Source organism: Mirounga leonina, unplaced genomic scaffold, assembly GCF_011800145.1.
Source record: "Mirounga leonina isolate KUSES-001 unplaced genomic scaffold, KU_Mleo_1.0 Mir_109, whole genome shotgun sequence".
In the NCBI taxonomy this organism is placed as follows: domain Eukaryota; kingdom Metazoa; phylum Chordata; class Mammalia; order Carnivora; family Phocidae; genus Mirounga; species Mirounga leonina.
This window is the reverse complement of record NW_023270244.1, coordinates 2833526-2848386: the sequence shown is the minus strand read 5'-3', so window position 1 is coordinate 2848386 and position 14861 is coordinate 2833526. Positions and strand designations below refer to the sequence as shown.

At 43.2% G+C, this 14861-nt stretch overlaps 1 protein-coding gene across 7 annotated transcripts in view; it reads left to right on the top strand.

Annotated features, from left to right (window-relative positions):
- LOC118020006 (rho-related BTB domain-containing protein 1) overlaps nucleotides 1-14861 on the top strand; it is a 104799-nt gene that overhangs the window by 33161 nt on the left and 56777 nt on the right. For 3 of the 7 annotated variants that reach the window (XM_035019801.1, XM_035019817.1, XM_035019809.1), the window contains exons 1-2: nucleotides 6459-6736; nucleotides 8856-8906. The gene's annotated coding sequence lies outside the window, so the exon portion shown is untranslated. Of the gene's footprint in view, nucleotides 1-5982; nucleotides 6049-6458; nucleotides 6737-8855; nucleotides 8907-14861 lie in introns of those variants that run through there. The other 4 variants (XM_035019827.1, XM_035019845.1, XM_035019837.1 and 1 more) reach the window with 3 other exon arrangements.

Sequence of the window (14861 nt, the reverse complement as noted above, 5' to 3'; positions counted from 1 at the left end):
ATTTTTCTAGTTTCTGCATGTAGTTTAGCTCACTTCTACGATGGGAGAAAATGCAGCAATTGCAAGTCACTGGCAGAGCAAAAACGTCAAATCTCAAATATTAAACTTTCTACCTTATAAAGAGAATTTGGCGGAGGTTATTATGTATAATACTTACAGTCAGCACTTGGGAGATGAGTTGCGGGAATGATAAAGTTCCTCTATGATTGATCTTTGGCACTCGCAAATCAAGGGGTACCCTGTGGGGCACAGTGTTTTTAAACGGCCTCAGAATGAGTCCATTTTCAAATTTACCAGTATGTGTAGCTTCATACTTTACATTTTCCACATTTTTTCACTTAGTCCTCTTAACAACTTTTTAGAAGTTATGATTCTTAGCCTCGTCTTATATATGGAACTTTGAGGTGCAATGGATTAAGGGTCTAGCACAGAATTATATGGCTCGTTAGTGGGATAGCCAAAATACAATTTTATTTTCCTACTGTTTCCACTACCTTTATGTGTGTTTGGATTTTTTTGATTTTTGAGGTTTTTTTCTTTTTAACTTGTTTCATGAAAAGAAACACAGTTTGTATTTTTTGTATGAAACAGCTGGTCAGGCAAGAGAGCCTTAATTATGCTATAATACATAAATCTTGTCATTTATTTTTAATTAGGTAAAGTTGAAGTCTAGCATTAACACCTTTTTAATATTAGGAATATAGCTTATACCTGAAACAAATGTTCCTTTCACCAGCAGACTTTTTTATCATATTTTTACTTTAAAAAAAATCAAAGATACACATTGTGCATTAGACTGTTGTGTTTTTCTTCTTTCTAGAGGTATGATATATGTTTTCATATTTTTATGAAATCATAAGAATCATCCTTTTACTTTAAAATCATATTTTACTTAAAAAAATCAAAGATAAACATTGTGCATTAGTTTGTTGTGTTTTTCTTCTTTCTGAAGGTATGACATATGTTTTCCAATCAGTAACACCATACTAAGCAAAGACATGTAGATAACCAGAAAAGCTGTTTACTACCTCCTCTTACACATGCTGAGCTAGACCAGTAGAATATCATCTTGGTAAGAGAAATTTTGACAGGAAGAAGAATGTAGTTAGATTTGTGGAGCTTGCAAAATCACATTTTTACGAAACTTACCCCAACCCAACAGAAAACCTAATGAATGGATCTATACAGAAAGGATTTTTTAAAAAATTTATTTATTTATTTTAGATAGAGCATGCATGAGCAGGCAGAGGGGCAGAGGGAGAGGCAGAAGGAGAAGCTCACTCCCCGCTGAGAGTGGAGCCCTACTCGAAGCTCAATCTCAGAACCCTGAGATCATGACCTGAGCCAAAATCAAGAGCTAGATGCTTAACCCACTGAGCCACCCAGGTGCCCCCATACAGATTTTTATGCAAACCTGCACAAATACATTTAACATACTATAAGAAAAGAATACCTTTGTGTAGATTTCCAGCACAGAGCCTATATCCATTAGTGCCTGGTAAGATAGGAACTCCAATATGAAAAACCTTTTTGCCTTTATAGAACATTTAATGCTTCTATCTTTAAAAGGGTAATCACAAAAATTCCAAGATTAGATCCACTAGATTATCTTGAGTATTCATGGATTCATCTGTCCATCCATCTATCTATACTTTCTAGACCTTCAATACTTAAATGGTGCTTTAGAAAAAGTTTGTCAAAGAGACTAAATCAGGACTGACAGTGATAAGTGGACTACAAACCCAAGGCTAAGAGTTCATTTCCACTTGTAGTTTTCAGGTAAAGGACATCTCTTCCAGTTGATTCCCACAGCCAAGACTAGCTCAGATTTCCCCCAAAACAGTGAACAGAAAATAGAAGCTTCAGAGAGCTCCAGAGTTTGAGTGACACCCAAGGTAAATTCCCAAGCAGTCAAAACCCACACAGCTTAGCCACTTGGACGTAAGGGTTTTCAGTGTCTTACCCAGATGAAAAAGCTATGAACACACCGAATCACGCAAAGCCTGCCTGTGGCATTTGGGACGGAAAGCATTCGTGATGGCAGGTGTTTCCATGTTGGTGATGTATCAACGAAGCTGGGGAAGGGCCCCTCCCCTCCATATGGAATGCTGGGCAACACCTGGCCCCAGAGTAGTCGGACAACTTGGAGAAGCAGCTTCTGGCAGAAGCACTAGAATTCCTGAATTCTCAGGTCTCAGGAGACACAGAGGTCCCACGAGGGTCAGGTCATTTCCTTTTGGGGCCTTCAATGCTTAGCTTGAATGAACAGCCCCAGAACTGAGTCAGTCTTACCTGGCTGTCAGCATTAGCCAGAGCCGAACCCAGCCTGTCGGGCCGACCGGGTTGCTGGGCGGTGGGAGCTAGAGCCGCAGGTCCAGAGCTGCCACGCAAGACGGTCTGTACGAGCAAGTCGCCACTAAACCACTGCTTGAGTCCAGGGTCCAGAGCTCTTTTTCTGCCCTGGAGTCCAGAAGCGTTCCTTTAAAAGCCAGAAAACCCCAAAAATGCGGGCCAGCAGATCGACTGTGCCACCAGCCACTGCATTTTTACAGTGCCACAGTTGCTGGCTCTCCCGAAAGCTGCCATGGTAACTCCAGACATCGGCTCCAACAGCTGTTTTTTAACATCTTTCTACCAAACGCATCTGTACTTAAAACCAGGCACATGGACGAGCTGATTCTCTCCCACGTGCGCAAGCCTTGGTAGTACTTGTCTGTGAAATTTCCCTAACACCTGGAACTCGCCACCCAGGACACTCTCCTCTAAACAGCCGACGACAACACCAAATTCTACATCCGAGGAGGAAGAGGCGCGGAGGAGCGTCTGCGCCTGCATGGAGACGGGGCCTTGGCCCCTTGGACGGCCGCCACGTGCTGGCGGTTCTGCGGGAGCGTGTTACCCACCGCTGAAATGCAGGTTTAGAAAATAATCCTGAAAAGGCTCTCTCTATAGGAGTTTTATGTAAGTACTTGAGGATACTTTATGTAGGTATCTGAGAATATTCTCTATAAAACTGATGGCAACAGAAATGTTGAACAAGTGATTGAATTGAAAATAGAATTATCTTGAGGTCGTATTTAATTTGCAATTTGAAAATTCTGTGATCCTAGAATATATTTTTGAAAAAACTCTAATAGTAAAAATAAATAAATAATAATAATCCAATTACAAAATAGGCCAAAGACATGAACAGATATGTCAGCAAAAAGAGATATGGATAGCAGCAATGAACATGAAAGGATGTTCAAAATCATTAGCCACTAGGGAAATGAAAATTAAAAGAGTGAGTTGTCCCTACAAAATTACTGAACAAGTGGACTAAAAAAAAAAAAAAAATAGTGATAATACCAAATGCTGGTGAGAATGTACAGAAACTAGACCTCTGGTGCATTAGTGGTGGGAATGTTTATGGTACTCTGGAACATAGCTTGAGAGTTTCTTAGCATATGACCCAACAATTGTATTCTTTGGCATTCATCCCAAAGAAATAAAAACTTATGTTCATACAACTATCTAGGTACAAACCTTTACAGAAGTGTTATTGGTAATAGCAAAATACTGGAAACATCAATAGGCAAACGGACAAACTCTGGTACATCCACATAATAGAAATTTACTCAGTAATACAAAGGAACGAGCTGGTGATACAAGCAACTCCCTGGATGAACTTCAGGGGCATTATGCTTAGTTAAACAACAACAACAACAAAACAACAACTGTATGTTCCCCACTAATGTAACAGTCTCAAAATGGCAAAACTCTGGAGATGGAGAACAGATTAATGTTGGGGGGATGCAAATACAAAGAGGATAGCATGTGTAAGTTCATTTGTGATAATGGAACAGTTTTTTGTCTTCATTGTGGGAATTTTCTTTAATCCCATGACTTTGGTAAGTATTTACCATAAAAGCCAGTCAAAAATTATTAGTGCTTTTGTGCAATACAATCCCGAAAGTGTTTAAATACACAGTGTTGGTTTAATTAAGCTTAAGTACCAATTTTGAATATTTCTTAAAAGCTAATAGTATTGATTTTATTAGCATGCAACAATTTCAGTATGCAAATGTGGATTATTTTATGGTAATAACAAGAACAGGGATACATTCATGGCAGTGACTCAGGGGATTCTTCGTATTGTTCCTTTTCTCTCCTTTCCTCTTGGCATAAGATAGTCTGTACTTTTTGCTCATTGTCTCCCACTTTTCCAGAATTAGGGGTTTTATGTGTAAAACTTGGGGGCTGCAAAGCACCACTGAGGCAATCTCTTGCTCAGATCACTATTCTTGTTTGGAAAGACTTCCTAGAACAGTGACTTTTCCTCTGCCTTATCTGAATTACCATTTACACCAATTTATTTTCCTGGAAGTTCTTCCTGTCAGTTTCCCTCAGATCGAGGCATCAAACTGGGTAGTTCTATGATGACTGTTTGTTCTTTGGGCCCTATAGAAGAAGCATCTTCTGGAAGACCTGAGCCTCAGTACTTCCTGGGGATGGATGGCAAATGGTAGCCTGCCATCTGTGGGTATTTGTATAGGTGTCTTTCTGGTCCTAGCCTCTGCCTGCTGCTTAAGCATGACACTTAACTCTTTCAATTTATAACTGAGGAAATGAAAGAAAGTGAAGGAAGGCAGGATGTCAAAAAGCAGGTTAGTGATAAAAGAAGGCTTTGGTGCAGGCTAACGCAGGTGCAAATGCAGCTGTCAAAATCTCAAAAAAAAATTTACTTCTGCATGCCTCAGTTTCTCATATATAAAATCGTTATGATGATAATAGCATCTACCTCATCAGTTGTCGTATTAATTGAGAAAATTGTTTTAAACCTCCTAGACCATTGCCTGTCATATGTGAGCGCTGCAATACACGTTCATTCTGTTTCTGTTGAGTTTCTACCCTATTTCTTAGCCCCCAGGGCAGTTTGAAGAGAAATACCTTGACTGATTGCTAGGAATGAACAGGGTTAATTAACTTTTCCCAAGAAATGTGTTCCTGAAAAGAATCTGTATTGATTAAACCTTTCAGAATGGGGTCACTTTTAAATAGACGAAGGAAGTTTGTTTTGTGCCAAGTAAATGATCGCCCCCTCATGTCTCTGTCTTGAAGTTCTTCGAGTAGACCCCCATACTTGACTTTTCACTACCCTCTCTTCTGGGCATCAAAGATATGGACCAATAACTCCATTTCCAAAGACAGTTCAATGGGGATGGCTTAAACGAATCAGGTTGCCCTTAAAAGGCTCCCTTCCCACCCATCCCCCCACCCCCCCACCCCACCCCCACCCCCCCACCCCGGCCCTTCAACATCTCAGGAACACAGTACCTGAGAACTCCTTGGGGACTAAGGACACACTGTTGCCCTCTTTGTATCGCCTTGGTACACAGCAGCCTCCACACAGGTTTATTAAATGAATGAATTCCATAAGGTAGCTGAACACATCAATACCTTTATCCCCCAGTTGCCTCTTTTTATAGGCCGGGAGTGAGGAAGTGTAAGGCACACTAATTTTAGCAAGCTGACTGAAAGCTCCTTGAGGGCTGGGACAAGGCTGGTTGTGTGCATTGTCACTTTCTTAGAGCTGGACAGGGCACCTACCATACCGTGGGCACACAGTATTTGTTCTATGAATGCATACAGACCACCCCTGGTCCTGTCCTCAGAGGTCACAGTCAGCCTAGAAGAGCGAGGAGAAAAGTTCACCAGGAGGATTGGACTGTCCTGGGCTTTCAAGAATTCCGACAACCCATGAGGACCCGAAGCCAATTTCACTTCCTCACTCAGCCATTTGCAGGAGGTAGTAAATCCCCTCCGTCCTCGGGTGGGGGGACAGCCAGGTCGTGCTTACGCCCCCTGCGGGGACCCCAAGTCACAGAGGAAGGTAACCCAGAGCGGGGGAGCCCGCCAGCACGTGCAGCCTCCCAGGACAGGAGGAGGCTGGGCTAACGCAGTCCTTAGTCAGCAGCTGGGCTCGCTTTTGAAACAAAAGCTAATGTCCTCCCTCCGAGTCCGCGGCCGGTCAGCTCCTAGGGGGAAGAAAGCCATGCTGCCCAGCCGGTTAGTGGCCCAACTTACTTTTCCAGAGCCTGGGACAAAGGGCCAGCAGTTGTACGGGTGTGGGTGGGACGCCGGGAATAGGGACGGGGGCCCCCGATCGCCCTGACCCGACCCTCCCGGCCGCCTGGGAGAAGGGTCGGGGGCGCGGGTGCTCCGCGCATGTTCGTCCCGGGCAGTCCGCCTCCCAGCGCCGGCCCTCCCCACGCCCCGGGTCTGCGCAAAGCTGAGGCACCTTTGCCACCCGCGCCCCAGCGCACAGCCACGCCAGGCCCCGGTTTCATGAATGAAATCCAATCGTGTGGATATAAATAGCCGCGAAGGCTGCTAACGTCACAGTGCGAGCGGCGGCCGCCACGGCGGCGGAGCTCGGGGCCGGGCGCTCGGTTCCGCCCGGCTGGCCCGCCTGGGAGCGGGGTGGGGGCAGGAGGAGAAGGGGAGGGCTGGGGTGGGGAAGGGCGAGCCCCTCTCCCCCGGACAGGGAAGAGCGGCCGCGGCGCTGGGCGAGCCCGAAAGGCGAGGCAGTGCCATGCTGCCTTTGTGCAAAGTTGGGCGGCGGGCGGCACGCGGCGCGCAGGGGTCCCGCACACCCGCGACCGCGCGCAGTCGTGGCTGCTGCTGAGTGGCGGGGACCCCCCGCTCCCCCCAACCCTTGAAGGCGGAGAGAGCTCGCGTCTCGCTCGGCTTCAGGGTAGGTTCTGTGTCGTGAGTGCGCTACGGTATGAAACTTATTCTTCGAGCAGCCGCCGCGGAGCCCCCACCGCCCGGGCCGTCAGCGGGGGGCGGGGGGGCGCGCGCCACGCGGCCAGCAGCGTCCCGACAGAGAGTTGTGGGACCGAGCTGCTGTGGGAGCCGCCCTCGCCTCTCGGCGGGGCCGGGAACCCTCACATCAGAGGCAAGCACAAGAGATTTCCAGGAGCGCCCGCACAGCCGCGCCCCTTCTTGGAGCTGAGAAAATGTACAACAGGCACCCTTAGCAGGCTGGCTGCGCCAGGGAGGGGGTGGTGCCGCGTCGACGGGAGGGCTCTTTTCCTTCGAAGAACAGTGGTGGGGAGCCGGAGGACCCGAAAAGGTGGATCGCTCGTCCGTTTAGCGCTTGCACCCCCTTGAGAGTTGACTGGTCAGCCCAGTTTGGCGCTCCCCACCCCCAACCCCGTGTCTGTGGAGTCTGTTGTGAGTTCCTGTGACAACAGTAGGAGCTGCCATGAGGGGCTTGCAAAGCACCTTACCTTGTCTCTGTGTGCTCAGCTTTCGGGGAGAACAATGGGGTGAGGGGTGGAGAGGGGAGATGTTGCAGACAAGGGAATCCAACCCCCTCTCCAAAAAAAAAAAAAAAAAAAAAAAACGGAGTGGAAGTGGAAGGAAGGCACAACTATGTAAAAATATATCATTAGATCCTACTTTTAGCTGCGCCTTTTCTATCCTCAGCAGTATCAAACATCTCAACTGAGGAGCAATGTCAATATTTAGACTTGGACAAGCCAGAAAGTTAGAAGGGAGCGCCAAGCTCAGGGTTTTGACTTGGCTTTGCACGTCAGCACACAAGCTGTGCCATTCGAGCTGACTGTACACATTTGCTTGGGGGGGGGGGTGCATGAAGGTTGATACATATACAAAAGCACCCAGACCTAGGAAACTCTAGGAAGTTAAGACCTGAAGAGTCGCCTTGACTTTGAACTCCCACCAACCTGTGCTGTTCATGCAGTTCTGTTGGACCCCAGCCAGAGGCTTAACTTGAGGCTCTCTAGTTTGGGGCTCCTCCCTCCTCAACCAGGGCTGGGCTGCATATTCTACACTGTACTGTGTATCCTCTCTAAACTGAAGAAAATATTGTTATCAGTAGTTTTCATCTTTGTATAAAGTCCTCTCACTATAAGCAGATATAAATAGCCAATAGGCTGTGTTTGTGTAACCTCCGGCAAGCTCTAGGCTTTTCTAAACATACATTGATAAGTTTGTTTACAAACACTCTTTAGAAATTTGGAATTACATTTCCTTTCCAGTAACTTTGTAGATGCCTAAGAGTCACCGGTTGTTAGAAAATAAACACAAGTTCTTTTCAGTATAAATAATGTCTGCCTACTGCTCTGCAGGTGGAGTAGGCAGTAAATTATTATATTAGGTTGCCTCTGAGATTCCTGGATCATATTTAGACATACTAGTGGAAAAGGGGTTTAACCAGTTCCTCTCAGTGTGGAAGATTGGAAAAATCATTGGGAAGCAATAAAATCATGGGCAGCATTCTTCTAAACTTACCCATTGGTTGTTATTTTTCCAAATGTTGAAGGTAGTGTAAATTTAAGTACTTAGGGCTGTGTGTGATCACAGAGGTGAAAATAGAAACACAGGTAATTTGATGCCATCGGCCCAGTATCACAACTTATAAACTATACAAATACAATTTAATAGGAAAAAGTAGAATCATTTCATCTTTTACTTATGATGATATTGCCCCAAAATATTATTTTGGAGGAATAGTGTGTCCACTTCTATGACTTCTGTATGGTAAAATGCCTGGAACGTTTTCCTTGTTCCTATCTGTGGGTTTGGGCCAAGTGCTTTTTTTTTTTTGTATCATCCCCAAATGTTCAGAAATATATTTTCACAAATGCTACAAAATGTTAACCTAGCTATTTCAGGATGTATTTGACCCAAAGAAATGCCACTTCAATACTGGCACTTAGCAAAAGTAAAGCAGATTCTGCCCTTTGGGGGTAGAGGGGAGAATATTGTGTGTTGAAAATTGTGGTGGCTCCCCATGTGCTCCTGGTCAGCAGTAGGACTTACAAGTGTTTCTCTCTTTTATGTAGGTAAGTCCAGCTGTCAGCAGGGTGTTCTGTTCTTCACTTCCAGAAAGCCAGGTCAGTGTCTCGGTGCAAACCCATGACCGTAGATTGATGACATGTTGTGTCTAATTCTGAGCATGGATTTCAGAACAAGTTTCTCAGTCATTTGTCTTAAAACAATTTGTCTTTACCATTTTTTCATGGACTCAGTTATGAACATCACAAGTTCAGTGATTAATAAAATTATTCTCTTTACTCTGCGAGTAAATGGTACTAAAATGAACCTTGAATCGGTTTGTACTTTATGACTTTTGTGGAGGGGTGGGGGTCAAAGGGTTGTCAGAATCACTGAGGATGCTGGGGATTTGGGTGCTTGATAATTAAGGTTTTACTTCTAGTCTTAGCACTCTAGAGCTGGAAGAAACTTGATATAATAATAGCTCATATTTTTTTAGCATAAACCAAAGTTCGGATAATTTGTCGCATTCTTTACATTTATGTTCTCATTCTGCATCTTAAAAAAAAACAAAACCCTATGAGGTGAAACTATTCTCTTGATCCCCAAAAGACAGGTGAACAATTGATTGGAAGTTCAGAGAAGTTAGATAATATATTCCATTCCTACTTCTAGGAAATGGAAGAACTAGGATTTTTTAAAAATTCTGTCTTACACTAAAACCTAGACTTTCCAGTTGAAAAATTCTTCTCTAGTAGGGAAATTGGGGCCAAGAAAGGTTAAGTGAGTTGCCTAAGATAAGTTGGTAATTACAGTTCATATAATAACATGAAACAGCCCAACTGTTGCAAAAGAATAAACACCCTTCTCTTAAATAAAATGGTGTAATAGTAAGTATTCATGTGTACTTTCTGGCATAGCACTAAGATTTAAGAAAGTTTTTATCAGGGGATCTCTGATCTTAAAGATCTTAACAAACAGATTTAAAAGGCAAGATATTAAACATTCATGTATGAAAAATTAGAGGATAAATCAAGATCATACAGGTCATACATGACCTCCCATACTGAATTGGGAGGTCAATGGTACATTTACGAGAAGTTCAACATTTTCCACTCTGTGGAATTACTTTGCAATTCCATGTATGCGTGGAAGAAATTTCAAGCACATATTTTGTCTGGATAGATGATAAATGAGTGAGAGTTTAGGAAAAGACAGAAGGTAGAATTTCAACCGAACAGGGAGAGAACTGCTAAATTACAGTATCTCAAATTCAAAGGTGTTATTGCTTCAAAAGCATTGTAACAAAATTGTGAGCTGTTTGAATCTGCACAGCATCTTTGAGAAAGCATTACTATTTAGCATGATACTTTAAAGTACTCAATTCCTTTTGGAACCTTAATTTGTCTAAAATGTGACATATAGATAAATTTGGATGCATAATAGATAAATCCCAACCAAAATCCTGAAAATGTCCAGTAAAGATTAAGCAGGACATTTTCAGTTTTTACCAGGATTGACAGCCTTCTCTTCCCAACTTGCCTACTTTTTGTAGAATAATTTTTTTTTAAATGTTTTATTTATTTATTCATGAAAGTCAGAGAGAGAGAGAGGCAGAGGCAGAGGGAGAAGCAGGCTCCCCGCCTAGCAGGGAGCCCAATGCGGGACTCGATCCCAGAACCCTGGGATCATGACCTGAGCCGAAGGCAGACGCTTAACCATCTGAGCCACCCAGGCGCCCTTTGTAGAATAATTTCTAACAGTAGTCAATCCTTCTTAGGCAGCATTATATAAAGGAGTAAACAAATAATGAAATGGGGAACAAATTAGTAAAGAAAACCTTAATATGTTCTCTTTTAAAAAATGTACTGATATCCCAGCTCAAGCTAATAGCCCTAAAAGCTTAATTAGCTAAGAGATACCTTTAAGCATTTAAGGGGTTGTTATAAGCTGTCCTATAACAGCTTTGTCCTATACAAGTTGTTCTACAGTGTATCATTACAGAATAGATCATAAGAACACTGAGAAGATCCCATTGCAGGTTAAGACCTCACCATCAACTGATACTTAGTTAACTGCGGCAGTGTTGTGTCATAAAAATACCAGTATAGCAACTATAAACCTGTGAGTTATTTAAAAAGTAAAATTAGGGGCATCTGGCTGGCCCAGTCAGTAGAGCATGTGACTCTTGACCTTGGGGGCCTGAGTTCGAGCCCCATGTTGGGCAGAGAATTTAGAAAATAAAAAAACCTAAAAATAAATAAAGTGTAAAATTATATTCTGAGTCAGATGTTAGCAAGACCTTATAATTAGTATGTTATCCCTAATATAATTTAAATAGCAATCATTCATTTGCTTTATTGAACTTCAGAAGGCTTTGGTTCATATGCTTGACCTATCTTGAAACGTGGATGGAGATACTTGAAATTTTATTGTTCTTCACTCGGGAAATTTGCCGGTAGAAAACAGAGGAATTAAAAAAAAATCTTTTTGATTGGTCTTCTTTTAGAAAACAGGCATTTCAGTCTCGTTGTTTGAAGGCCTCAATCTTGCTTCGTGTAATTGGGTTCAGAGAGTACAGGTGATCTGAATTTGGTTTTTGTGTTCATCTTCTCTTCTCCACTCAGGCTTCCCACCAGCCTCACAACACCAAAACAAAACTTGGACAAGGAAGGAAACTTAAGTCACGAAAAGTGGCTTATGTTGTGTAGAAAGGGGGAGGAGGTGGGAGAGTGGGGGAGGGGGAAGGGAAGCTTTGCTGGGAAGACCAAGAGGCAGTCACTCAAATGGACGGGATGTGTATGGACTGGTTAGTGTTATATATCAGCCTCCGAATTATTTTTTTTCATTTATAAACAAAGTCACCACCTCCTCTTCCTGAAATCCTGTGTTCCTTGTGCACATAGGGCAGAAATTGGAAAATAGGCAAATAAATAAACTGACATGAACTGTGGGTATGATAGCCACTCTCTCCAGATGTCCCAGGACACTTCTGTCTCCAAATACTCCCTCCAGCTGTCCCATCTAGTACATTAGCATGTCTCTGGTAAGGGTCTGTCCACTAAGGGGTGAATTCAGAAGTTTTGCAAAGAAAGAAAGAGCTGCCAGTAGGTACAGAAGAAGCAATTCCATTTCTCCACTCTGCACCTGTCCTTATTTATTGCATAGACACAGGTTAATGCCGAGTTCCCCATACTAATGAGGTTACCATCTCAGGCTCCATCCCTCTGTGAGGAAAGTTCCTTTGAATTGTGGCTCCCATTTCCTTGCAGACACTGTTGAAGCATAGTCCAAACCCCTAAGGAACACTGGAATAATAATAACCAGTGATTATTATGAGCCTATTAGATGCCAGACATTTTACTGCATTTCAACTAAAATTACCAATTCCAATTTACAGAAACAAAAAAAATGGAACTCAGATATGTTAAGTTCAAAGAGCTAACAGAAGGTAGAGCTTAGATTTGCACCCAGGTCTGCCTAAGAACTTGAATATGTATTTGCTTTAAATCAACTCCTGGAGGGCAGGGGAGAGAAACACTTTAAACCATTTCATCCCAGGTTATTTTTGCAGATGGTAGACACAGGAGTTAAATAATTATTCTTACGGGGTTTTTTGTTTTGTTAGTTCTGTTTTTGATCTAACTTGAACCACATAGCAGGCCTGTCTGGACAAATTTGTTAAGTCTCCAGGTCATTTATAATATATTTTGACTGAAGTCAAATCTTAAACAGTTGAGTCATGGAGGGTGGACTCATGCATCCAGAAAAGTCCTCAGAGATACTTAAGACAACCTCATGTAAGTGAAAAAACCTGCCACCCAGAGAAATGATCTAGCTTACCCACTCTCGTGGTAACAGATGCAGCGGAACGTGAACCCGGGTTCCCAAGTCCCAGCCCAGGACTCACTTCTAGTACATTAACACTGCCTGAAAAGTGCCAAGTCTTCCAAACCCTCCCATGTAGCCAAAATGACAACTATCAAGTATGAAATCCATTGGAAACCTAAGATAGATCTGGAAATGGGCGATAAGAGGACTCCAGCAGTGTAAAGATACAGTGGGCACTAAGAGAAACCTCATTTCTCTGCCTTGACGCCAATGCAGAGCAGTCCTCCCGCTGACTCAAAGCATAGCAGCCCCACTCCCCATTCTTCTGCCTTGTCTTTGTGGAATCTTCTGGTTTAATCGAGTATGGAGCTTTTCAATTTTGTCTGTGCACCTCTGGCTTTTTACTATGTGACATGTAAGTATTTCTTGGGACCTCATCTTTCTCATCTATAGAGTGGGGACAGTATCACGTCTCAGAAGATTCTGCAGATGTTATGAAATCATACACATAAAGCACATAGTTGGTGCTCAGTAAGAGACAGTTCTCTTCTCTGCTTTGCCTTCCTAGAGTATTTCAAGGGAAAACGTTATCATTTTTCCCCTAAATGAATAGAGTTGTTTGAATTCTGACATTGCAAGGGGTTGTTATAGTAACCTTTCTTCTTGGGTAAAAACGTGCCCAGTGGTCTCCGGAGGTCCCAGGGGCCCAGTCACGATTACATTGGTTTTCCTTGCACTGTAGGGTTGCCACGGCATTCTTGAATTATTTTATTGCTTCAGTATCTGCTGCGAAGTAATACCAAGCTCCTCTTGGAGGTTTGTGGCTCCCATTTCCTTGCAGACACTGTTGAAGCATCAAACCTCTTTTCCACATAGACCCTTGCATCCCAGAGCAACTACTATATTTTCAGCCAAGTAACTAAGAAATGCTTCCAGAGAATATTACTGCCGGTAGAACATTCTTGCTTTCGATTTCAAAATACGTGAGACTTGCCTACCGTCGTTTCAGTTAACTCGAACGTGAGGAGCTGCAGTCTGTGCTCTGGCCTTGTCTTTTCGTCCTGTGTCGCTGACTAATCTATCGATAGGAAAAACATAAGCACAGCAATTTCCCCTTCCACCTCAGCGCTTGATAACTACCCTGGCCTAAATTACATCTCCGGGAAGTGTTTCATCACACTCCTCTCCCCAGCTGCCACACTGTGTCATGTGGCACTCGCTGTCCCGCTTCGGATTTTTGGAACCAAGTCTTTGGCAGCACGTCCTATTTGTCACGTACATGGAGGAAAGCCACTGTGGTGATTTTTTTCTTATTGTACTTTCTCCCCGCTTTTAAATTAATAATCCGAGGGGCCCAGGATCGCCTTTATTTTCCTAGCGGCACAGTCTCCCTTTCAGTGTTTGACAAAGGTAAATTGCAAGATGTATGTCCTTTTCTTCAGCTTTAGGAAGTGGCTGAACCGGCTGCTAGCCGCTTCCAGATTACCAATTGCTAGATTGAGATGACTAGTCTCAAATTGGTTATATAAATTTTAGTTCAGGGGCACCTGGGTGGCTCAGTCGTTAAGCATCTGCCTTCAGCTCAGGTCATGATCCCAGGGTACTGGGATGGAGCCCTGCAGCGGGCTCCCTGCTCTGCAGGAAGCCTACTTCTCCCTCTCCCACTCCCCCTGCTTGTGTTCCCTCTCTCCTGTCTCTCTCTCTGTCAAATAAATAAAATCTTAAAAAAAAATTTTAGTACATACCAAGGAGTCTGTTTGTAAAGCAGTGCTTCTCAGACTTTAATGTGCATACAGATCCCTGGGCATCTTGATACAGTGCGGATTCTGATTCAGGAGTTCTGGGGTGGGACCTGAGATGATGCCTTTCTCCCAAGCTCCCCATCGATGCCAAAACGGCGGTCTAAGGAGCCAGTTTTGAGTAGTGAAGGTCTAAAGTCGAGGTGTTACTGTAGCTTATGCTGAAACTCACACCTTCTAGGCTGTAAGACTCCCACCTTATTTTGTTTGCTTGTTTCTTAAATCATAATAGACAGTCATGGAATCCTAAACATGGAAGGGGTGTACATATACAGCAGTGTGCTAGTAAATCAACCAGCTCTCTGGGAAAAAAAAGAATGCATTTATGTGCATACATAAGTTGATTATAAATTTTACTGACAAAGAATGTATGTAGCATACACTTTGCAAATAATAAAAAAAATAGACAATACTCTTTATTGTAAATTCCATAAAGCTAGTTGG